This window comes from Cupressus sempervirens, chromosome 7 (assembly GCF_028749045.1).
Source record: "Cupressus sempervirens isolate cs-2001-9-10 chromosome 7, ASM2874904v1, whole genome shotgun sequence".
Classification (NCBI taxonomy): domain Eukaryota; kingdom Viridiplantae; phylum Streptophyta; class Pinopsida; order Cupressales; family Cupressaceae; genus Cupressus; species Cupressus sempervirens.
Window position 1 is genome coordinate 671,789,346 of NC_143124.1, and position 27,943 is coordinate 671,817,288.

The following is a 27,943-nucleotide window of genomic DNA, read 5'->3' on the forward strand; positions in this document are numbered from 1 at the left end:
TTTTTTATGGAATAGAATTAGTCAGATTATACCTGATTTGATGGATTTATGTTGATATCCTTAAATATGTCATTCCATGAATATCATATTGAGATGATATCTCTCCATATACTTGAGAGCATAATGTGCTCTATAACAATCCTCCATAATGTATCTAAGGATTGTTAAGGTTGTAGCATTAGTCAAATTGAATTGGCCTAGACATAATTCTTTTATGGTTCTTGGTAAATTAAAATTTAGACAAATACTCTTATATCCACTTATATATATTATAATATATAATACATATCTTTTTTTTTTAATATAAAAACCAACAAGAGGGTGCTAACCCAAGGTACAAACAAAGGACACTAGAAATTGTTAACCAAGTAATTAATAGTACTAGTGCAAGACATCTAAAGAGACATCAACTAAGGTCTAACTATATAAAAAACAAAGGCTCAAATGTAGAAAATCTAACGACCATAGTCTACGTTACTAAGGGTTAGCATGGGACAAGACCTTATACTAGCTACATTCTTAACCCAAAAACAAGAACAAAGGACCTAAGTGAGCCCTTTAAAACTAACAACAACCACCTAGTCATAGGAGAAAAAGAAACAAAGAGGGAGAGACAAACTCATTCTTAGTAGGCCCATAAACCAATCATAGGCAACAAGTAGTGATGTAGGATCATACTAGGTGTAAGAGCAATCTTGCATCACCGAAAAATAATTTTTTTTCAGTCTTTTCAATTTTGATAAGGACCAATAGACATGGCGGTTACTGTTTATGGGAACTTGCTATTTTTAGTAAGTTTTTCATATGAGCTCATAATGTTCTCATTTTCTATAGGAAGGTTCATTTTAGAGTTGTAATTTTATAATAAAAATCTCATTGCTCGAGCATAAGTATTGGAGAAGTTATTGCAAATTTTTGGTGGAAAAATTTGTAGAAAAATCTTCAGGCTCACTATTAGAGGTCTTACCGTGCCCAAATGAGGTCCAAAAACTTGACATAAGGGTACTTGTATAGTTTTGAACCTATAGATCACAAGCTAATGTTTTCAAAAAGTGGTTATAATAGCCAATCAGAGAAATAGTTTGAGAGTTATGGCCTTCCAAAGTTAGGCTGCTAAAATTTCTAAAATGTATTTAGCTAACCCTATATGTATTGTTAGGGTGTGTTGGCCCTAGGTATTAAGTTTGAGCATCTAGAACCTTCCTGGGCAGCATAAAATTGCCTATTAAAGAAAGGCTTGAACATTGTCTAGAACAACTCTGGGTGGTAGTTCACAACTTTTCTTGCATATTACTCTAATTAAGGTTCCCATGTGGGTTAGAAAATTGTACTTATGAAATCTGTAATTTTGCATTTGTAGTACAAATAAGAAGTCCATATTTTGATCTCACATTTTCTCTTGTTTCTTTGTTTCTATTATGATTTTATGATATTAAGGGGAGCATCCTTCCTCAAGTGGTATCAAAGCTAGAGTTCTTGAGTGTACGGATAGATCACCGATTGTGAGGCAGTTTACACTAGGTCCGTGGTTTGGGCTAAGCATGTAGAAAGATTTTTTATGATGAGGTAGTTTGCACTAGGGTTTCAGTAGAAGCATGAAAATGCCTCCACAAAGAGAGCATGGTAGAAGAGCTATAGGTGTTACACCTGAGGGATTTCAAGCCCTCCAAAGACAAATGCAAGCATTGGAAGAATAAATGTGCAAAGGAATAAATATTCTTGTAATAGATGAAAGCGAGGATGAGGAAGAAGTAGAAGAAAATGTCAGAGCAAAGGCCGTTCTAAACCCAAAGGAAGAGAGGCTCTTTAGGGCCATCTCCAAGATTGGAAAAAGACCTAAGTTTGAATTTCCCACATTTTTAGGAAATCTTAACCTAGAGGAGTTGATTGATTGAATCTATGAATTGGAGGAGTACTTTGAGTATGAAGATATTGAGCATCCTGATAGGGTCAAGTTTGTGAAGGCAAAATTGAAGGGATATGTGAAGATTTGGTGGTAGGAGGTTCAGTTGGGGTGAAATAGAAAGAGAAAGAAGAAAATCACCTGAAGGGAATGGATGGTAGCTAAATTGAAGTGACAATTCATTCCTGTGGATTATGAGCTTGATCTTTTGAAGAAAATGCAAGGGTTGAAGCAAGCGAGAAAATTTGTTCAATAGTATACCAAAGAGCTCTACTAAGTTCTCATTAGAACTAGCCATGTAGAAGTTATGGTTTTATGGTTTTAGGCCAAGAATTCAACACGAGATGAGTCTAGTTTAAATGAACAGTATTGAGGAGGCATAACAATTTGCCCTAAAAGTAGAGAAGCTGAGCAAGAAGTTTGACAACAAGAATAGTGGAAGAGGTTGCGGTGGAAGATCTATCAGATGATCTTATGGAGGTCATAATGATGGTCAGAAGAACAAGGATGAAGCTACAAGTAGCAATCAAAAACAAAGGGGAAACAATTCCATTCATTTCCATGATTAGAACAATAGAGATAAGAGAGGAAGAGGGAGGATAAGGATCTAGAAGAGAAGGCTTCCATGGGAAATGTTTTCATTGTAGAGAAGAAAGGCATAGAGCATTTGAATGTACCTAGCTCCAAGGAAGGATAGATCAAAGAACAAAAGTTGCACATGTTGATGAAGATGCCAAATCCTCACATTCTAAAGATTTTGAAAGAAGAGAAGTCCTAGTTAACAGAAGAGTCTCACTAAGTGGTGAGAATGAACCTAATCAAAGAAGGAGCTTGTTTCACACAAGGTGCAGATGTGAAGATAAGTGTTGTGATGTGATCATTGATGATGGAAGTAATGACAATCTGGTGTAAAAAATGATGGTCACCAAGTTGAAGCTAAAGAGATAGAAACACACACATCCATACTGTATTGCTAGGGTGCAACATGACCACAAGGTCATGGTCAATGAGAAATGTTTAGTGAAGTTCAAGATTAGAAGCTATTAGGATGAGGTACTATGTGATATCATACCTATGGACATATGTCATATGTTTCTAGGCAGGCCATGGTAGTTTGGAAAGCATGTTATACATGATGGGCAAACAAATACCTACACTCTGACCAAGGATGGAGTGAAACATGAGTTGAAACTATTGAAGGATAAAGAAGAAAAGATATGTAGTGTTGCTAGAATATGTTTTATTGATGGAAAAGAGTTTCTCAAAGGTATGAAGTATGATCATGTGTGTTTTGCTATAATTCCAAAAGATAGTAAAGAAGAAATAGAGGAGGTACATATAGTTAAGTTGAAGATATGTTGGGTGATTTTTCTAATATTGTATCAGATAATGTCCCTGATGGATTGCTCACAATGAGGAAGGTCAGTCACCAAATAGATTTGGTTCTAGGAGCCAATTTACCAAACAAGGTAGCATATAGAAAGATACTAGTAGAAAGTGAAGAGTTGAATAGGTGAATTCATGAGTTGTTGCGGAAGGAGTTGATTAGCAAGAGTCTAAGTCCATGTGCTAAACCAACAGTATTAGTACCAAAGGAAAATGGAGAATGGAGGATGTGCATAGATTCTCACACTACCAACAAGATCAAAATCAAGTATAAATTTTCATTACCAAGGATGGATGATATCATGGACTATTTAAGTGGAGCTATGTATTTCACAAAGATAGATCTGAAGAGTGGGTATTATCAAATTTTTATTAGAGAAAATGATGAATGGAAGACTACTTTCAAGACCAAAGAAGGACTATATGAGTGGCTAGTCATTCCTTTTGGGCTAACCAATGCACCAAGCACTTTCATGAGGCTCATGAATGAGGTACTAAAGGAATTTTTGAGTAATTTTTTCAGGTAGACTATGATGCTAGTGGTATTGCAATAGGAGTTGTTATGAGCCAAGAAGGTAGACCTGTTGCTTATTTCAGTAAGAAATTGAATGATGCAAAAAGAAAATATTATGTTTATGATTAGGAAGTTTATGCTATAGTTCAAGCATTGAAGAAGTGGAGACACTATCTTCTTCCTAAGGAATTTGTTTTGTATACTGACCATCGAGCTTTGTACTATTTAAATAGTCAAGGAAAATTGAACCAAAGGAATTTGAAGTGGGTTGAATTTTTTTAGAGTTATACATTTTTTTTGGAATGCAGGAGTGGGAAGTCTAACAAAGTTGCAGGTGCTCTTAGTAGAAGACAACTTTTGCTAACAGAAATGTAGATAGAGGTTGTTGGGTTCAAGGAACTCAATAATCTATATCTAGATGATCCTGATTTTGGTGAAGCATGGAAGGCTTGTACATAACCTATTACACTTGACAAGACAAAGTGGTTGGATTTCATGATTCAGGATAGTATGTTGTTCAAAGGAAACTAGTGTATTCCTAGAAGTTCAATGAGAGAGAATTTGATCAAGGAGAAGTATAGTAGAGGATTGGCTAGATATTTTGGTAGAGATAAAACCATAGCTTTGGTTACTAAGAATTATTATTGGCCATAGTTGCAGCAAGATGTGAACAAGTTTTTATAAAGTTGCAAAGTATGTCAGATGGCAAAAGGAGTGAAGCATAATATAGGATTATATCAACCATTACTTGTACTAGAGAATTCGTGGGAGGATGTCAGCATGGATTTTATTCTTGGATTATCAAGGAAACAATGTGGGAATGATTCTATTTTTGTGATGGTTGATAGGTTTTCAAAGATGGCACATTTCATTCCTTGCAAGAAGACTTGTGATGTTGTTCATGTAGCTAAATTGTTTTTCAGAGAAGTGGTGAGACTACATGGTGTACCAAAGAGTATAGTTTTAGATTGAGATACCAAATTTGTTGGGTATTTTTGGCATACATTGTGGAAGAAATTAAAGATAGAGTTGAAGTTTATTTCGTCACATCATCCATAGACTAATGGTCAGACAAAAGTTGTGAATCATAGTTTGGGAAACTTGCTGAGATGTTTGATAGGAGACAAGCCAAAAGGATGGGATCTGATTTTACCATAGGTAGAATAAGCATATAATAATTCTATAAATAGGAGTATTGGTAAATCACCATTCTAGATTGTATATGGGAGTAGTCCAAAAATGCTTCTGAATTGAGGCAGTTGGATAAAGGAGAGATAAGAAGTGTTGAAGCAAAAGATTTTGCTAAACATTTGAAGAACATCCATGAGGAGATGAGGAAGCACATTATAAAGATGAACACACAATATAAGGCTAAGGTATATGTGAAAATGAGGTATAAGGAATTTTAGATTGGAGATGAAGTGATGGTTCATTTGAGGAAGGAGTATTTTCTAGGGGGTACATATAATAAGTTGAAGATGAAGAAGTTTGGACTATGCAAGATAGTGAAAAGGCATGATTTTGGAAATGCTTATGAAGTGGAGTTTCCTACTAAATTGAATATTTAACATTTCAAATAAATGCTAGAGTATTATGAAGGAGGTGAAGGAGATGAAGTTGCAGAACTGTAGTGGAGTATTCTAGCAGCTAGTTCAGCTACAAAGGAGATTGAGGAGATATTGGATAATCAAGTTGGCAAAAGTACTAGGAACAAAACTTATGAGGAATATCTAGTCAAATGGAAAGGGAGGTTAGTTGAGGATTCATCATGGCTAGCAAAGGAGGAGGTTGACCATCTTGGTTTTCCTCTAAACACTTGAGACATGACAGAGTCACTTTTCAAATTACCCTAGGTGTCTGATGCAAGAGCATCTTGGGAATAAGACCAATCTTGCATCACCCAAAAATATTTTACTTTCAATCTTTTCTATTTTAATAAGGACTAGTAGATAGGGTGGTTACAATTTATGGGAACTTGCTATTTTTAGTAAGTTTTTCATATGAGCTCGGAATGTTCTCATTTTCTAGAGGAAGGTTCATTTAGAGTTGAAATCCTACAATAAAAATCTCATTGCTCAAGCATAAGTATCTAATAAGTTATTGTGGATTTTCAGTTGAAACATTTACAGAAAAATCTTTAGGCTCACTATTGGAGGCCTTAGAGTGCCCATATGAGGTCCAAAAAATTGATGGAGAGGCACTTGTGTTGTTCTAAGCCTATAGATTAGGAGCTGGTGTTTTCGAAAAGTGGTTATAATAGCCAATCAAAGCAATGGTTCGAGAGTTATGGCCTTTCGAAGTTGGGCTATCAAAATTTCTAAAATAATTTTCAAAAATCTATTTAGCCAACTCTATATGTATTGTTAGGGTCTGTCAGCCCTAGGTATTAAGTTTGAGCATCTAAAACCTTCCCGAGCGGCATAAAATTTCTTATTTAAAAAAGGCCCAAACATTTTCTAGAACAACTCTGGGTGGTAGTTTGCAACTTGTCTTGTAGATTACTCTAATGAAGGTGCCCATGTGGGTTAGCATATTGTACTTATGAATTCTATAATTCTGCATTTGTGGCACAAATAAGAAGTCCATATTTTGATATCGCATTTGTTATTGTTTCTTTGTTTATGTTATGAGTTTATGGTATTAAGGGGAGCATCCTTCATTAAGTAGCCTATTCTTCTTTCACCCTTATAGCTATAGGTCCATAGCCAATAAAACTACATGTTCAAGTCATTCGTCTCAAAAATCTTTAGTCTCCCCACAAATTCTCTTTCCACCTCAATAATGAATTTGAAAATAAGATTCCAATTGGTTTGTGTAATATATTAAAAAGGAAGTGGCAACATGCATTTGAAGTAGAGAAACAAATAAGAGAAGGCACATTAACCAAAATTATGCCTAGGTTGTCAAAAGATCAAAAGTCAACATTTTTGGACAAGCATAAGAGCCGATTTGTTCCTAAGTTTAGAATTTCTATGATTCTTCAAAATAATATTAAAGTTGTAGGATAACAAAATGAGTTATTACATTTTGGTTCTAACCACTAAAGGAGTGGAAAAGGAGAAAGTAATAGAGACTGTGACCATCAAAGATGATCACAATGATGAGGAGAGTTCATGTGTGTTGAACCCTCAAGGAAACATTACACATATTCATGCCACCATATCTAACACACCAGTTGGTGAGGAAAAAAATCCCTTAGATGTTAAAGAAGAAGAGAAAGAGGTAGAGCAATCAATAAAAGAAACTAGTGTAGAACCTTCTACCACAAGTCAAGAAGGACCGAATGTTTCAATACATCACATTGAGGGAAGCAAGGAAAAATAATAAAGAGAAAAGAATATAGTACCAAGTGCTACAATTTTTGTCTCAAGCACTAAATTTTAGCCAAGACCAAGTGGTGACACCCCATCACCTACTCCTACAAAGGCAATGTCAAGCAATAGCACTCCATCCCCTAGCAAAGAAAAAGCAATAAAGGAAAATTCTCTAGATATTTTTTTAAATCTATATGACATCATTGAGATGCCAAAATGAGATCTAGAAAACCTTACTTTGGAGAAAACTATCATTTTGTACGAGATTTTGGTGAAGAAGAATAAATAGGAAGAAATGAGAAGAGAACAACAACAAAAAACAAGTGTTGCATGACATAAAGGACATATTCGTTGATGTTTTTGATGTACAAAATATTGATGGGTAAGCCCCAATTATTTCTTAAGATTGTAAGTATTGTTGAATAAATAAATGTTGGTGATATTGAAGAAAATGAGAAATTAATGGCATGCTTAATAAAGAAATTTGAAAATAAGGTTATAGAGAAAATCTATACCACCATTGTTGAGCAAAAGGTTGAATTGCAGGCACATGTATAGAACACAACAGAAATTGTACATAAGATATAACATTTGTATAATATTTTATGTGATGCACCAAGATTAACAAATGATTTCTAGGCCAACATTTAGTAGATTTAGACTAAAATGAAGCAAATAGGCAGCTCTATTTCACAATCAACTGAATCTAGTACAATGCATTGTAATAAGCTATTGTTTGCACAAGGAAAATTGGTCAAATTACAAACAGTTGACACCAGTATGCAGGCCAAACTGATCTCAATCCATCCAATGTTGATATTTCATCTTGAGGTTATGCAACGTAAACTAAAATCAACAAAGGATCTAATTTAGATAGATCATAATATTTCAATTTATTGATAGTTTAATTGACTTATCAACAAGATTGGAATTGCAGATTTATGTATTGGAATCAACTAGAACCACATAGGATCATGCTCTTTCCATGATCAACTAGGTACAAAAACAATTTATTGAAAAATATAGTTTGATTCCACCCACTCAACCCTAGCAAAAGCCATGAGTGACAAAAAAAGTGGGAATGTAATACTGATGATTACATATTGAATGGGATAATGAGGAAATCATGAAGTAAAACAAGAGTCAGAATTCAAAAGATAGACATGGTACGACATAGACACAATCATACTAATATTTTTTTTTTATGGAAGGTTTAGACCTACGAGGCAACATAGACACAATCATACTATTTAGAATCATATACCATATGTATTCTTATTTTGTTCATTGATTGTTTAGTCAACAAAAGTTTTGAAGTTCTATAAGAACTGAGTCATAGGCTTAGGGAGAGTACTCTTTTTAAAAAAAAAGTTATAATGATGTAATTATGACAAAGTGTTTTTTCCACTAATATCAAAGGGGGAGAGTTGGTGTCTCTAGAAATCTTGTTTTCTATTAGTGTCAAATCCTTAGTATTCTATAAGATAGAGTTAGTCGGTCATCACTATGACCGAACTACTCTATATAGGTCGAGTCATATGATGGCTTACAAATAAACATGTACATGTCAAGCTCTATAGGAGCCAAGAAAGTCTTTTTTCACCAACTATTTTTAGTATAAATCGAGCCTAGTGAATGTCGAGAAGACAAAGCACATTGATGTCAAGTACGATTAAGACCAAGAAGACCAAGCTACAATAGCAAGAATAGTGATGACTGAGAATTAGAGATAGTAAGTGCCAAGCAACATAGAGTTGACATTCAAGTAAAAAATGATACAAACTTTGAGGTAAACCATTTCAAGATGACATAGATGCAACATTTAATATTTTTAGAGGTTGTTATAGCGATTTTTATACGTTATGACATGGATCACATATCCTTATGAGTGGTGAAAAACCAATTAGAGGAAAAAAGAAGAGTCTAGAAAACTCTTTAGGAATCTTTAAATAGATAGATCTAAAACCTATTTTTTTATAACATAGAGAACAATGAGCAAGATATGCATGCAATCACATAGCATATCAAAGCGTGAAAGTGCAAACATTATGAAGAAAGCAAATGAGTTAAGTTTTGATATTGCATGTAAGAGAGAAGTGGTGAAGAATAGATATAGAAACCTTATGAAGCAGTGAAGGATAGAACAAAGATACATTAGATTGAAGATCATATCAAAATTGAAGAGAGGATATTTGTAATTAGTATCAGAAGTGCATATTGAAGGATCAAGTACTAAATCATAATCGAGACAAGGATAATCTCTTAACAGAGTGGTTTTAACATACCTTTTGTAAAGCTCTTAGCTGAGTCCTTACTTTATTGTAAGTGTAAAATCCTCTCACAAGGTAAGACCTAACAGTCTTAACAACCTTTAATAGGGTAGACCCCTCACAAGGTAGATCATCAAAAGTGATCAAAATTGTAACAATAGGTTAACATTATTACTGTAGTAGTGGAGATCCATGGGTGTCATCCCCACCCCAGTTCTACCTTCACCTTGGAGAGTTTTTGGGAAACCAATTTTTTGTGTTATGTGTTTACATTTTGTTGGGTGAAACTATGGTACAAATATTAAGGATAAATGATAGGATTAAGAGCTAGTTCATCTCACATTTAAATATCAATCCAGGGTTGTAAACTCATGAAAGGTATAGTGGCTATATGCTCAAGGAATGAAGATAGCATGCCAAGTGGGGATGGATGCAACTGAGAACGTGTGGAAGGAAACCTACAAAAAACCAAAACAAAACTGGTGATAGGAACTATCACTTCCTAGCAACAAGAGCTAAGCTGAAACCTACAATAAATCAAAACATAGCTGGCAACAGGAACTGTCACTTCCTGTGACAAGAATTAAATGTTAAAATCTAAAAGAAAACTATTCTAAACACTAAGAATTATAAATGTAAAATTTAATCTAGAATTTAACATTGCATAAAATAAATAAGAAACCTCATAAATTTAAATGCACACTTATATCTTAAACAATACATGAATCAATAATTAATTACAATAACATGAATTAAAACAAGTAAGCTAATATAAGAATTTTATATCAGAAATCAAATCAAAACATACATAAAATAAAACACACTCAAATCTAAAACAAATCACTAGTCATTCTAAGAAGTGGATCCTGCCTCCTCAATACACCTAGTGATGAAAAATTAATGCTCTTCTACACTCCTTTGATCATAATGATATTTCTTTATTCGTCCAATAATATATAGTTTACATAAGCTGCTGCTACAGGAAACTCATGTATAGAGGTCTGAAATATTTGATATTAATCTACCCCACTTTGTTTTCAGCAAACCATATATATAAGATCATACTTAGAACAAACTAAAACCAATTGAAGGAAAACAAAATAGGTTTTTTCCCAGCTATCAACAAATATCACAATGGAATGGCTCACGTAAATCCTTTGGAAATAGCCACAAATTGAAGATTATTTTGTTATAATTGTTGTACAGCTAGTTAGGAAGAAAAGACAATGAAATAGAAGAAAATAGTTGTAATTATCCTTAGCTAAAACCATCCCTTTCTCCATCTAAACAACTATCCATACCATTGGTTCTCTTTAGCATTTCAATTAGTTTCCAATCAGAAATCTATAAATGCCATAATGCTAAGGTGGATGAAAAATAATCCAAATATCATAACCAAATATGGTTACAAGTTTCTCCACATGAGGACTAAGTAGTTCTTCTCCAACATAGAATTGTAACTCCACCATATATAGAAATGGAATAATCCAAGTGTATAGAACATGTATTTTTTTGTTGCAGAAATATGTGGAGTTTTTGCTGGCTAAAATAATAAATTTGGAATTATTACTTTTGAAAAATCATTAACAACTCTTTAATGATTCATTACATGAAGATTTTTTTGTGTGGAAAGTTAAATGGCCTCATTCTGCACAAAACCTAGATCGTGGATTTTTTAAATTCATCCTCATTTTTCTGCAAATTGATGGTATTTTTGATTGGCAGATTTTTCTCTTTTCCATAAGTCCACATATCTTGTATTATATGTTCCAAGATATATTATAAATATATATATATGCATAAAATAACAACATTGATTAGTAAAATCAATCAATTATAGATTTTCATTAATATATCTAAAAACTTCATTAAGTATTACTTATTTATATTTAACCATATGCAACATAAGATGACAAAAATATGGATGAAATGGAATAGAGTAGAATATGGAAATGAATATGATGGTATGTAAAATGGTGAAAAGATGGTATGAATATGGGTCATAAATGACTCTCATCATTCCCCCCAACTTAACATATTGCATGTCCTTGTGCAATCATTATGATCAAGAGGTCTTTAGTTTTAAATGGAAGTACTTGGATTTATGGCTTTAGACACTGTCTCCACCATAAGCCATGATAACTCATATATAAATCCTTTTCTTCAGCTTTCTTATTTTTTCTTCTTCAATAGGGATATCTCTTTCAAATTTTCATAAGTTGTTTCTCTTTTCTATTTTCTTTTTCTTTTCTTTTCATTTTTTTTATAGCATCATGGTTCACAAGGTTACATATAGGATAAATTTATCTCAATTTGCACAAGAGGAGCTTAAATGGGTGAAATAGGAGAGATAATAGACAAAGAAAAGGCTATTGTATGATGGATATAATGGATAGTGTGATGGAATTATTAAGGGTGATGGATGCAAGATAATAGGATGACATTTCTCCACCCAACTTAAAGGTTGACCATCCATGGGAAATGAGGAGAGAATAGGGAGGGGTGTTTCATAATGATGAACATAATAAGCAATATAAATAAAGTTAAGATATAAAATAATAAAAAACAAAATTGATTGTTTTACCAACATGCAGGTGCAGAGAGACCAAAGCAGGAATATTGAGAAACAAAGCAACAACCACCTCCAAAATGGATGAATCAACAATAAGGAATGAAGAGAGGTATTGAAACTACAACACCACAAAAGACCTCCATTGAACTAAAATCACCAGAGAGTATACCACTGAAAGGAACCAAAAAGTATAATAGAGACTGCAACTCGAGGAGCTACCATCATCAAATTGAAGTACTGTAAAAAAAACAAGAGGTAGCAAAGTCCATGGAAACACCTTAAGTAGCACATTCTATGGGTGATCAAAGTTGGGAAGACCACACTAAATAGGAGCTGGAGAGCAACAGGGGGTGCCCAGAACCATAGAATCCAATGAGTGTCCTTGAGAAGGATGATCAATAGAAAAGCCAAGAACACTATTTATTGCTTTTTTTTTTTTTTTGGTTTTTGTTTTTTCAAATTTTTATACTTTTTAATTTTTTATTTTTTTCAAATTTTGATAACGACAAGTGACTGTTGGCAAGCCAGTTTTCAACCACTTACTGCTTAATGGCACTATAAAAACAATTTTCACCATTAAGAATTTATTTTCAGTTAATATCTACCAAAAAATGGTTTTTAGATATTAACTGGCCAACAACGCCTGAAGATTTTACTGGAAGGTCCAATGAAACAATTGATGGAGATTTATTGTAAATCAGCCAAGAGCCTCAAAATTGGAGGGATTTCCCCCCAGCTTAACTTCATGCTACAAGGTCATGAGAACATTAAGATAATCCAAAGAACAAAATAAAGTTAATAACACATTTATGTATTTTGTGAGCTTTAGTCGATTGATAAATCAATCAAATATTTCAAGAATTCATTTGATTTCTTCATAATGTCACATTTTGAAAGAATAGGCATTCGAATCATCCAAAGAACCATGAAAGTGATTCAACACCTATTATCTATGAATGATCATCTTAAGATACAACAACTAAGAGTGAGAAATATATAGATATTAATACCTTTATTCTTGTTAAATTAATGAATAATCCATAGTGTATTTAGTCATCTTGGGATAATAGAAAGAATACAAAATGAGGAATAATGTTCATCCATTTGTAACACATTTTATTTGGTCATTAATGCATTCAAATCCTTCAAGTTTTGTTTAATCAATTAGACCCAAATCAATAAGTGTGTGAGGAATATGCATTTTTATCACAGGCCTCCCAAGATCTATATATTTGAATATTAAAACATTTTTAAAGGGTAGGTCTTGTAAGATATCATTTGGTATCATACACAACACTTGAATGATTAAGGTATACAATAGACCATCTTTTGGGGCATGATTAATTCCAACACACATAAATATGTTTTCAATGATGAAATCATAATGGTTTGTTTCCTTATGTGTGTGAAATATTTCAAAATTTTGTGATTTAAGAAGTAGATAAGAAGAACTAAATTGATGATTTTTAAATTGGTAAATATGTTCCTCTACTTCTTTGAAACCAAAATCACATTCTTTATCCATGTCATCAATTTCATGCATATGAAAAAGGATCAGTGAAATCTTAGCACTATATAGTTTGATCCACCTTATTATGTGATGTTTTATTAGGAATTGTGAATTCCATTGGTGGATATGTTAGGGTAGATGGTGGGTGAAATAAATGGAATAAGGATTATGGAAAAGGTTATACTGGATATATAGTAGGTGGATATGAGTAGGATGGGAATAATGGAGATGGTAGAGTATAAGATGGATATATAGGTTGTTGTGAGAATGCATGATTATATTCATTGTGCATACTAGGTGGAAACTTATGTTTTGAAGAAACATGTTATCTTTCCAATGCAATAGAGTAATCCATACCTTGATCTCCTTGATTTGGTGTTTGAAATTGCTCACCACTTACAAGGAAGAATTTTTCACTTACATCCTTAGCATGGTGAGACTCACAAAGATCTAGTACTTCATTCACCATGTGACCTTTATTGTTTGTGCATATACATTTATCACATTGTCTATGACAAATAAAACAACAAGTAGTTACTATGTCACTCTCAAAATCATATTGTTCTAAAAATTCACCAATTATATCCTCTTGTTTAGACTTAGAAATAACAATTGGACATCCCTGTGATAATGGAAGATCAAGATCATTTAAGTTGCATTCATTAGGTAGTGAGCATGTAATAACATCACCTTTGGTTGACACAATTCCTCCACAAATTCTTGTTTTCAAATTTGATGTTGGACTACCTTGAAAATGCATCATTTTAAACATTTTTCTTCAAATTTCCCTTTCTTTATCAATTACTCACAACAAAAAATTATAACATACATAATAGATCTAACTTCTAAAACCTATTTGCAAAGTAAAAAAACAATGCACCTATTTATGATTTACTACAATGTAAACCTATGGTACCAGACTAACCAAGGTCGACACTTTATCAGACACTCCCAAAGGTGCACTATTCCTAACTTGGCTTACTATGATTTGACACCTTTAATACCTTTCCCCAGCAATGGTGCAAATTTTTTTGGGTGAAACTGTGGAACAAATATTAAGGATAAATGATAGGATTAAGATCCAATTCATCTCACATTTAAATATCAATCGGAGGTCATAAACTTGTGAAAAGGTATAGTGGCTATATTGTCAAGGGATGAAGATAGCATGCCAAGTGAGGATGGATGCAACTTAGAACATGTGGAAGGAAATCTATAACAAACCAAAACAAAACTGGCAATAGGAACTGTCATTTCCTAGCGACAGGAGCTAAGCTGAAACCTACAATAAATCAAAACATAGTTGGTGACAAGCACTATCACTTCCTACGGCAGGAATTAAACTTTTAAATCTAAAAGAAAACAATTCTAAACACTAGAAAAATTTATAAATATAAAATTTAATCTATAATTTAACATTGGATAAAATAAATAAGAAACCACATAAATATGAATGCACACTTATATCTTAAACAATACATGAATCAATAATTAATTACAATAATATGAATTAAAACAAGTAAGCTAATATAAGAATTTTATATGAGAAATCAAATCAAAACATACATAAAATAAAATACACTCAAATCTAAAACAAATCACCTGTCATTCTGAGAAGTGGATCCTACCTCCTCAATATGCCTGGTGATGAAAAATTAATGCTCTTCTACACTACTTTGATCATAATAATATTTCTTTATTCATCCAATGATATAGAGTTTACACAAGCTACTGCTATAGGAAAGTCACGTACAAAGGTTTGAAATATTTGATATTAATCTACCCACCTTTGTTTTCAGCAAACCATATATATAAGATCATACTAATAACAAACTAAAACCAATTGAAGGAAAAGAGAATAGTTTGTTTTCCAGCTATCAACAAATATCACAATGGAATGGCTCACATAAATCCTTTGGAAACAACCACAAATTGAAGATTATTTTGTTATAATTTTTGTATAGCTAGTTAGGAAGAAAAGATAATGAAATAGAAGAAAATAGTTGAAATTATCTTTAGCTAAAACCATCCCTTTCTCCATCTAAATAGCTATCCATACCATTGGTTCTCTTTAACATTTCAGTTAGTTTCCAATCACAAATCTGTAAATGCCATAATGCTGAGGTGGATGAAAAATAATCCAAATATCATAACCAAATATGGTTACAAGTTTCTCCACATGAGGACTAAGTAGTTCTTCTCCAACATAGGATTGTAACTCCACCATATCTAGAAATGGAATAATCCCAGTGAATAGAACATCTATTTGTTTGTTGTAGAAATATGTGGAGTTTTTGCTAGCCGTAATAATAAGTTTGGCATTATTACTTTTGAAAAATCATTGACAACTCTTTAATGATTCACTGTATGAAAATTTTGCTACATGGAAAGTTAAATGGCCTTATTCTACACAAAACCCAAACCGTGGATTTTTAAAATTCATCCTCATTTTTCTACAAATTGAAATGCAAAATAGACTATGGTATTTTTTATTCGTAGATTTTTCTCTTTTCCATAAGTCCACATATCTTGTATTATACATTCCAAGATATATAAATATATGTGCATAAAATAACAACATTGATTGGTAAAATCAATCAATTATAGTATTTTATTAATATATCTAAAAAATTCATTGAGTATTACTTATTTATATTTAACCATATGCAGCATAAGATGACATAAATATGGATGAAATGGAATAGAGCAGAATATGAAAATGAATATGATGGTATGTAAAATGGTAAAAAGATGGTATGAATATGGGTCATAAATGAATCTCATCACATTTCATGCATGTGATTGATAGTTAAATCTACATGTTACAACATTTGATTTTACAAGTTATGTTATGCATGTATTAGATATGAGATAGAAAATGTGGTGAATACAACATAGTTTTTCTAAGGGACAAAACTTGTATAGATCTTGATTCACCCCCTCTCTCTCTTCCCCCCCCCCCTTGTTTCCCAATTAAGACTTCTAACATGAGTTTTTTATATTCATGAATGATAATATTTTAAGTGTTTTGATTATAAAAGTAAGAGAGATGGTCCTAAACCTTTTACATATAAGCTTTCCAAGCAAAATAGATGAACAAAAAATAGTAAAAAGGTAGTTCACTAAGAGGCTAAACTTTACAAAGAGTGATAGGGAAAATGACCTAGTAACCACTCAAGCTAACTTCATGTGATTACAGGTCCTAAAAAAAATTCAATTATTTCAGTGAACCTCCGTGGGTGAGGGAAGAGCTTAAAACTAACCTTTTGGCTTTCTTGCATTTATAGAGCTCTTTGTAGAACTCATAGAGTGTGAGGTGGTCTAAAAGTCCCACTTTAAAACATTAACCCAATACCTACCACTAAGAGCCCCCAATAGCTTTCATAGTAGTTTTTGCACAAATGGACCAATCAGTAATCAAAAAACTTAAAAATGTAAAAATGTGAATGACTATTGGTGTTCATGGTGATTTGTTTTGGTATGTTTGTGTGTAGGTACTGGGGTTTTTTTGGGTAGTAATTGGGGATAAAGGTAACTGTTAATGTGGCACCATTGCATGCATGAGCAACAAATGGCTCGTTGTTGATGGAATAGAATTAGTCAGATTATATCTGATTTGATGGATATATGTTGATATTCTTAAATATTTCATTCCACAAATATCATATTGAGATGACATCTCTCCATATACTTGAGAGCATAATGTTTTCTATAACAATCCTCCATAGCTAAGAAGGAGTGTTAATGTTGTAGCTTTAGTCAGATTGAATTGATCCAGAGATAATTCATTTATGGTTATTTGTAAATCAGCATTTAGACAAATACTCTTATATCTACTCTTTTATATATATATATATATATATATATATATATATATATATATATATATATATATATATATATATATATATATATATATATATATATATATATATATATATATATATATATATATATATATATATATATATATCTTATTGTTTTTTAATATAAAAACTAGCAAAAGAGGGTGCTGACCCGAGGTACAAACAAAGGACACTAGAAATTGTTAAATAAGCAATTAACAATACTAGTGCAAGACATCCAAAGAGACATCAACTAAGGTCTACCTCTATCAAAAATAAAGGTTTGAATGTAGAAAATTCACCAACCATAGTTTGCATTGCTAAGGGTCAACATGGGACAAGCCCTCATACTAGCTACATTCTTAACCCAAAAACAAGAACAAAGGACCTAGGTGAGCCCTTTAAAACTAACATCAATTACCCAATCATGGGAGAAGAAGAAATAAAGAGGGAGAGACAAAATCATCCTTAGTAGGCCCAAAAACCAATCACAGGCAACAAGTAGCATGTTCTTCTTTCACCCTTATAGTTATAGGTCCACAACCAACAGAACCACTAGTTTAAGTGAGTCATATCAAAAATATTTTGTTACCCCACAAACTCTCTTCCCACCTCAATAGTGAAGGGGCCCTCTTCAATAACAAGGGGGGAGATCCCAAATATAATGCTAGAGGAGAGAAACTCTCAAACATCCACACTATCTCTAGTGGCCACCTAGGTGCTATCCCCTTTAATAAACTAACCTCCACCACCAAAAACACTAGAATCAACTCCACCTCTATAGGAGTCAATCTCACATTCAAGATTGTAGAGGACCCAATTCAACCAACAAATTCCACATCCACTTTGGATGAACACTCCAAATCCATAAACAAAGATTAGACAAAGCAACACTCCTAGTATAGCTTCCTTCTCCCTTAAGGAAAAGGAACCCCACCTCAATAGGGATAATGAGGAGGAAAATAAACCCCAAGAAAATCTTCTTCTAAGACCACTCCACCTTCCTAGCATTGAACAAGTGAGGAGTATTGTTGAGCCTACTATCAACAACATCCACACAATATATCACCACCTCAATAGATGATATCTCCAACTCAATAACAATTGTGTTCATAATGTACAATAGCATGAACCAGTCCTCAAACCAAAGGGCCAACTAAAGGTTCCTTTGAAACTAAAGATGAGAGTTCATCTCAATAGAAACAAAAACCAACTAGTAGCTAACAGGAAAACCCAAAAATAGAGTCCACTTAAGAAATTGGGTAATACACATCATGAAAGAAGCACCAAAGCTTGATAAGGAGGCAAAGTGGAGAGATCCATGACTTCCAACTACTAAACCACCAAACAACCCCCAAATATGGTAAACCTAGAAGTAGAACACCGTCGGATGAACAAAGAAGTGGTAAAAAATAGTCTTCCCAAAAGATAAAATAACTTTAGGGACAAATACCCATTGTTCTAAGGGAGAACCAAAAACTACCAAGAAAACCACTCCAAAGGAAGAATGGGGATACCCAACCCTACCAACAAGTAAAACAACATCATGCCTCCATATCTGGATAACCCAACAACACAACACTTCTAGATGCAACACGGAGAGGCATAAAACAAATGTTCCAAGCTCATAGACAAAGAATCCATCACCAAGGGAAACACCCCATAGTCCATAGGTAAACCCACCAATGATAAAATGAGATCCCTCTCGACAAAGTAACATACTAGAGAAAAGGGCATCCCTAAAGGGCTAAGATGGAAATGACAACCAAATCCGCCACTTTACAGTGAAATCCACCCATAGTTCATAGCAACATACAACGACCCGACAAGGGGCAGGCATAGGGGAGGCCCTCCTTCCATCTATCTCAACATCTTTCGAATCCTCATCATCTTCATCATTGGATTACACAACATTTGAAACCCTAGCTGCACGCAACACTGTGCTCACGCTTCTACTCTTGCTCAACATTTTTTGCCTCCCCTCTTGCCTAACAATGTTACTAGACTATGATGGCTTATTTCTTATTGTTAATATATTATTTAATGATGATTAACCATATAGACATGTCTCTTCATGAGACATGTTTCCTCCTCTCATATTTATAAGTTATTAAAATCTACATTTGAAACACACCAATAAAAATGGCAATGTAATTACATTTGCAAAAAATGATCTTTAAAATTCAACACTCATTTCCCTTAGTAACGAGAAGCTTTTGGCGAGAACAAAAAATTGGTAAGAGACATGAATTTTGACTCCAAAAAAATGCTCCCTTCTTTAATTATAGTTAATTTTTATATTAATATTTTTAAATTACTCATAAATATCCATCCCTAAAATAAAATGAAAAGAATAAAACTTTACTAACTCTTATTTCCTTTTATTTCCTTTTATATTATCTTGTCAAAGATGACCCATAGTTTTCTCAAGTATAACCTAATATTGAGTTACCATGACAATTGAGGATCCTGCAAAACACAGATCTCTAGGCTTGTTGTTAAGCAAAAGAAACTCACTAAGCTTATCAAGGAATGCATAATTTCATTAGGTAGTACTTTCTGTCAATAGGAATGGAAGGCTGTAAGGGAAGTTCGGTTACCAAACATTCATGCCGTCCACAATATTGTTGGTGATATGGATACCCAAAACAAGAGTAGATCACAACACCATTACCACTAAAGAATGATTCCTCAGTAAGAGATTCCCCTTTTTGTTATCATTTTGTTTGCAGTAGTTAGCAATGGCCATTTTTGTTCTCTCTTGTTGGCTTTGCCTTCCTTGATTCTTTGTAATAACTCTCTTCCTGTCTTGGCATTTCCAATATACAAAAAATATATTTGCAGATAATGACACAATTTCACTCCATTCAAACAAAAGGAATTACTCTCCACCAAATATCAATACGTCCATCAATGAAATTGCATATTTCAAAACCACTTCAATCAATTATTTATCTTTGGGTTGAAACTTGAGTTGTTGCATGTCTGATTTGAATTGGGTATATATTATTCAATGTCCGACCAAAGTCACAGTAGGTCAAAAAAAGGTTGCATAAATTACAAATAACCAGGACAATATAAAAATGGCCGTGTGTGTGAAGAAAGAGGAAGGCATATCACATGGAACAAGAGCGAAAAAGAGTCTGGACTTTCTGAATTGAGAAAAGTTAGATGTACTTTTGTTTATGCCAGAGAGATTCACCATTCCCACAACACCCACATGTTTTAGGTAGGTAAATTGTGCTTCCGAGGTCACAAGTTCGAGTCTTGTAGGCGTCGCTATCCCCAATAAACACACACAGTCAGAACATGGGCCATATGCATCTTAAATAATTAACAACATCATGACCTTCAAAAGGTTCTGTAAAGTGGGCGAAAAGACAATTCTTGCTTTGAAGGACGGTGAATGGTGATGTACCATATAATGTATTGTAATTTGGTCAAATTGGTATGACTGCTCCAAACATGTGGTCCTTCATATGCACGTATGAAAGAGATGGATTTGCTCTTATTTTATGTATTACGATGTGTCATTATGATCAGTATGGATCATGACGGCTTATATATAAAAAGGTAGGGTGATGGACGGTGCAGATTCGTTCCTGACAGTTTAGGATGAATGTACACCGTCCTTTGTGGGTACGTTGATTCAGGGAAATGGGCTTTCGAAATTTAAACCTGGTAAAAGTTTTTTGACGAATGATTTGTCCACTGACGTCCATGTCCATGCATACGTACATTAATTCAGATCAGATCAGATTTTACAGGTCAAATGACATGGCAACGTACACTGGATTTCTGTTAATGTTTGGAATCTGTAACAAACTCAGTTTCTGTAGATTCATCTTTGGTTTAAATGAATGCACATCATGGATTGGTAGAAACCTTTTAGAAAGAAGATTTTGAAGATAATTGATTTTTTATTATGATCTAAAATGTCCCATGAAAAAGATACATAATAAAAACTAAACCCAACAAGACATTTCCAGAAAGAATATTTTGATGACGACGATTAGTTGATGGAAAACTTGATTGACAAATATACAACTCAATTGGGTTTTACACAAGAAAATTTTAGATGTTGCATTGAAATATATAGAGTTAAAACAAAACCCTCTTCAGTTTTAGAACGAAAACTTAGGGATGATTGATTTTTAAGTATGATCTGAACAAGTCATTTTGAAAAAGAACAATTTGGGGAAGATTAATTTTGATTATGATTATAAATGTCATAAAAACTTGACACTAAATCCCAAAGACTATTTTCAAAAAGAACAGTTTGTTGATGATTGATTCTTTGGATTGAAAGTAATCAAAAGTAAACTGAAGAAAATGTGTAGATGATTGATCTATAAATATGATTTAAAACATTTATTAAAAATTAAAAAAATTATTTAAAACTAAACCCAAAAGGCCATTTTTAGAAATAGAATTTGTGAATGATTGATTATTCTGAAAGTTTGATCAAATATATGCACAGAGTAGTTTCAATTAACAGGGCAAAATCGACAGTATCTGCAAGAAACGGTGCCTATATTGTTCCAATAGTTCGCTTCTGTTGTATGAATAGATCTCCGATATATATCAGCCTTTTGTTTTCATTTTTTGCCCGATTGAGCGAAGGAAACCTGCTGTCACCAAAATTTGCAGAACAAATGTTGTCCGGACGAGAAAATTATAGCCTGGTGCTCAATTTAGAGATCTTAAAAATGGCTTTATAAGGAAACTTGTATAAATAGACCAAGTGAGGCTGAAAAGAACATCCATGCAAAGACATAATTTGTAGTTTTTAAAATCCACCAATCAATCTTGCTCAGTGGAATCCAGCACTTCGGGATTGGATTGGAGGCTGCTACAGTTTTTTCTGGTAATTGACTTATTGGTAAAATGTCCCATGGTTGAAATTTGAAATTTGAATTTAAGTTGTTAATTTTAGGTTTTTTTTAAATTAGTGGTATTAGCTTGTTTTTCCAGTTTTATTTTGTTAGCATTTTTATTATCAATGTTTATGATTACATTTCGGGATCTATCATTATATTTTTTTCCTTCTTTTTTCTGGCATTTGATGGATCAATCTGGCATTCTAATGATGGATCAAAGAGTGTGATGGGAAACATTAATGATAAAAATGTGTACACAATTGAACTCAGAAAACAAACTAATATCTCTAATGAATTGTAAAAATTTAATAGAGAGTCAAAACCCAATATAAAATTAAAACCCAGTTAAAAAGAATTAACATGACATCCTGATCCAGATGCATATCTATTGAATAACAAAAAGAAAAATAAGATGATGCGTATGAGGGGAAAGAAAATTTGAAGGCGTCCCCACAGATCTAGACAATTTGCAAGAGAGTTGTTTGATAAAATTGACAGGCAGGAGACAGAGGCCTCGCGGACTCCAGTCCTAAGTTAAAACATATAAAAAAAAGGTATTAAGTCAAACAGAGAACGACGAAACTGTGCAGGTGATCACGGGTAATGGAGAGAGGGATCTCCTTTGGGAATACAACTTCTTTTCGCTTTCTCTATGTCTGATCTTCTTCTCTACTCGATCTCTGCACTCGTAATAGGATGTCCTGTTTTATTCATCACGTGAGATTCTGCAGGTTCCAAGAGAGATAGAAAGAAATATTACTCTAGTTAGCTTAAACTTTCACTGAGATCTTTTATGTACATTAAGATAAGGATTAGTCTATATGGTCTTCTTTGTCTCGCTCCCCTTAAAAACTATAAAAGACGTGTCTTTGAGCCATTGAAATGTTGTGTGATGAGAATGTGAATAAAAACAAAAGAATGGAGGAATTTGTGGGTTTGTTTAATTGGGTTTGGTGGAGTGGGTAAGTTTTGAAGGGTGTGCTGGCAGGGCTGAGGAGGAGGCGTGGATGATGATCAAGAAGAATATGGAATCACAAGAGGAGCCGGTAATGATGAACAGTTTGCCTATGTGTGGGTGTGTTTGTGCATTCATTCATGTGTTTTAGCCCTCGTTGGTGTTAACCAGATGAATCTCTAGGGTTACTACTTGTAACCCTTCCAAAACCAGCATGACCCAGTTCACTACTCTTCACGGACCAGTTATCCCTAAGCTTAGCTGTTGTAGATCAAGTGCTCTGTCGCATTGTTTGGAGGATTAGCGGAGATCTAAGGACAAGATATGGCAGCTTGTATTGCACTTAATACAAGATTTAGAGGTGGAGATAATGCTGCAACTGGACCAGCAAGGTCTGGAGAAGAAGGAGGTAATGAAACAACAAATCATCATGGCAATGGTGATGTAATTAGTCATTCTAGTGGTGAAGGAGTTGGAGAGAACAAGAGAAAAAGGGCAGGGATGGAGCTGAGTGCACCTATGTTTAGAAGGATTAGCCCTTCTGAGAGTTGTGAGTACGGGCAAATCAAGTGGAATAGTGTGAGTTCTACTTCTAACCAATCCCCCAACCCTAATATCCCCTTGGGATGGCAGCAATACAATCAGAATAGCAATAATAATGGTGGTGGTAATAGAGCAACTGAACCTTCACCAACTTCCACTGTTACATCCCGTACTGGCTCAGGGCTGTCCAACAGCATCTTGTCTCCTGAATCTCATGGTCAACCATTTTGTTCTTCAAATGGCCCCTATTCTAGTCTGCCCTTATTCCACACTACAAATATGGATAGTAGGGCAGTTGCCAACTCTTGGGGGAAATGGGGGCAGCCTGATGTGGGTTTAGGATGTGATGGAAGTGCAAGTGCAAGACAATCATCATCATCTTTGAATGCAATTCAATCCATGGATGAATCCACTGCTGATGGTCTCATCAAGGACTTGATGCAATGTTCTCCCAATGCCTCCCTCGCTCAGATCATTCAAAACATCCAAGAAGTTGTCTATCCCTCCAACCCTCATGTGGCATCCATTCTCGAGTACCGACTTAGAACCCTAGGTGAGTTAGGGTTTCAAGGTGGTGGTCAGAATGTCGGTATGAACTCTTCTGATACTGCAAGAGGTTTGAAGAGAAGCCTAGATCAGCACCAGATTGATCATGATCATGGCCGAAGAGATGTGAATGGGCAGATTATTGTGGACTGGAAGAGTATTGATGCTGCTAATGGAACAAGACAAAGTGCTAATGATGAGCATATGGATGGTGAGAGAGTAGCAGAGTTGGGATTGAGGATGCATAATAATACAAGAGATTCTCATGATTTGCAACACAACCCACAACCAGATTCTGGCCTTAAGCTCTATTTGAACTCCTCATCCTCAGGCAACTGCTACAATGAAAATCAATGGAACAGCTCCAAGGAAAACCAATTCTCAGAGCCTCTAATGGTGAATAATAACACCACCAACAACATGTGGATACAAAGGCCAACGGATCACAACACCCACCAGCAGCCGGTTTTATCATTGCAACAACACCATGAAGACCCTCTCAAGGTGGTGGCTAACAATAGCAACAACAATCATAATTTTGTTCCTGAAGCTCCAAAGGCTGATGCAGCCCCTCCCAATCAAGAACAATCTAGAGGCTCTCATCAGGCTGAGATAACTCCAAGAGGTGAAGAAGAAGGACTACATATCTTGGCCCTCCTGCTACAATGTGCTGAGGCAGTTTCTACAGACAATTTTGACGAAGCCAATGCAATACTTCCTCAGATCACTGAGCTCTCAACTCCATATGGCACTTCAGTACAACGAGTGGCTGCCTATTTTGCAGAGGCCATGTCAGCAAGGTTAGTGAATTCATGTGTTGGAATGTATTCTCCTCTCTCTCGCATGCATTCATCTCAAGGCCAAAAGATTATCACTGCCTTTCAAGTCTTCAATGGGATCAGCCCATTTGTCAAGTTCTCTCATTTCACAGCAAACCAGGCAATACAAGAAGCCTTTGAGAGAGAACATAGAGTGCATATCATTGACCTAGACATAATGCAAGGCCTCCAATGGCCCGGTCTGTTCCATATTCTAGCATCTAGGCCAGGAGGTCCCCCCCATGTGAAAATCACTGGCCTAGGTACATCTCTAGAATCACTTGAAGCCACGGGGAAAAGACTATCAGACTTTGCAAGGACCTTAAATCTGCCATTTGAATTTCACCCTGTTGCAGACAAGGTAGGAAACGTGGATCTTGAAAGGCTCAAAGTTAGAAAAGGAGATGCCTTGGCAGTACACTGGCTACACCATTCTCTATATGATGTGACGGGCTCTGATACGAACACACTTTGGCTCTTGCAGAAGCTTTGTCCTAAAGTCATCACTATTGTGGAACAAGATCTGAGCCATGCTGGGTCTTTTCTTGAGAGGTTTGTGGAAGCCATACATTATTACTCTGCCTTGTTTGATTCTCTTGGTGCATGTTACCCTGATGACAGCCATGAGAGGCATGTGGTTGAGCAGCAGCTGTTGTCAAGGGAGATAAAGAACATATTGGCAGTGGGTGGACCAGCAAGAACTGGTGAAGTCAAGTTTGAGAATTGGAGGGATCAGATGAGGCAGGCTGGATTCAGATCTCTTTCCCTTGCTGGGAATGCTGCTACTCAGGCCACTCTTCTCCTCGGCATGTTTCCATGTGAGGGATATACGCTTGTGGAGGAACATGGTGCTCTCAAATTGGGTTGGAAGGATCTGTCTCTCCTCACCGCCTCTGCTTGGAGACTCACCCCTCACCATGCACTCATCTAATACAACATTGGTAACTTCAACTCTCTCTTTATTATTGCTCATGAGATCATAGCAACTTCTGTTTTCCTCTTCATTCTACTTGTTCTTATGTTTGAAACTCGGCATGTTGTTAGTTAGGGTTAGTGTTTTGGTTGCTGCTTCATAGACAAGGAACATATACAGCAGCAATGTCATTGTAATTGCAAATTAAATGCTTATAGACTTTATATCCACTTCTTGTCTCTCACATAGCCTTTAATCTGGGACTGGGTCTAAAAATGATTATGCAAAAAAGCGCTTCATCGAGACTGCATTACTTTGAAATGATCATCCAGTGTTGAACCATTGTACATAACAAAATAGAGACAGATTTTGCTGCAATCATCTGGTTCTTGAATCTCTAATGAAGTATGATATTTTCTCTTCCTTGTTCCATTCAAGGGCTTCATTGAGCACTTTGTAGATAGATAACAAACAAATTTTTTACCAGAGCATAATGAGCTTTAGGACGGCTTAAATATCGTACATTAAGGTTCGATTCTTAAGCTAAAACTGTTAAATAGTTAAAATTGACTTAATTTTCTCATTAATGTGTAATGTTGTAGTCGTGATCTTTACCACTTTAAGAAATTGCTACTGTAATCAACTTCATATTAACAATTATTTGTATCAACCAGCATTGATCATCCAAATCAGAAGTGCACCCTACAAAACAATGTCTTCAAATACATTATTTATCGACCTATAATACTCTCTTATTTCTATGTTTATTACCCAATGGTATACATATTATTAACCTAGAGATCGTTGTAAGGGATCTAAAATCTGAAGTTTATTATGGTCTGGTTTAGTTTGCAGTTGATCAACGTAGTAAACATTCTAAACAAACCCTAGCATGGGTAAAGAGAAGAGCTTATAATATTTGTAAAGCCCTGTAAGCTTCTATAAAGTAAATTTATATATTCGAGGCTGATTACGTCGTAAAAGTTTAATCAGACCACCATCACAGCACCCGATAAGATCACCACGTCAAAACACAAAGATATCAATCAACTTCATCCATTCAAATGTTTATAATTAGCCCACCAATCGAGATCTGGGAATAATTTACTGCAGATCAACCCAGTTTGAGTACGACTGAGTATTAGTTAAGACGTGAGTTAGAATAACATGTTTGCATTTGGAATCAACGCACTTTGAATATAAGTGAAGATGTTGATTTGGAACAGATTGGGTCACATTTTTAAAAAGTCATTATTTACATTAGTATTATTTGATTGAGTTGTATGATGAGTCACATTTTTAATCCTCAGTTATTAAAATACCCAGATCTTATATATGTTGAATAACAGTCTGATATACTACAATTTGATCATGCAGATCAACCCACTAGAATGCATCAGAAAATGTTGATTCGAAAGTTCAATAGCACCTGCAAATTTTGTTTATGAAAGTTTGAAAAAACATAGCATTACCATAGCTGCTACTACATTAATAAATTTGGTGTACAATGGAAATTTATTGTTTTGAGAGCGCCCTTGAGCAAAAAGCGTCATGCTCTACTAGACTATGCTGGGTGCAATTCCATTAAATTCTAAACAATGTTTAGAAACTTCCACATTTCAACATTACTTGTAGAAGTTGCCTTGATCGAGATGTTTATGAAGGAATCTTAAAGTTACTTTGGGCTGAAGCAATGCTTCTAGAAATTTAATCAAAGAGTTCGGTCTGTCGAATTCAAAAATACTGTAGTTGAGAAAAAACTGAACAATCTGACTCTTACTTATTATCTCTCACGATTATGATTGAAAACCTAAAATCTGGAGAGTGTTGCACACGGTACCATATGAACAGGCAAAAGATGCTAAGTTTATGAGAGATTCAGCAAGGTATTATATAAAAAATGATGGCCCTTCCTGTGATTAAGTTGTTAGAAATTAGATGATTTAAATATTATATATTAAGGCTTAATTTCTA

At 34.4% G+C, this 27,943-nt stretch overlaps 1 pseudogene across 1 annotated transcript; it reads left to right on the forward strand.

Annotated features, from left to right (window-relative positions):
• Nucleotides 1-23,082: 23,082 nt before the first annotated feature.
• On the forward strand, nt 23,083-27,864 carry LOC149548454 (protein SCARECROW pseudogene; annotated as a pseudogene). The gene is made up of 2 exons (XR_016354446.1): nt 23,083-25,997; nt 27,347-27,864. The product of XR_016354446.1 is annotated as a protein SCARECROW pseudogene (transcript).
• Nucleotides 27,865-27,943: the final 79 nt, after the last annotated feature.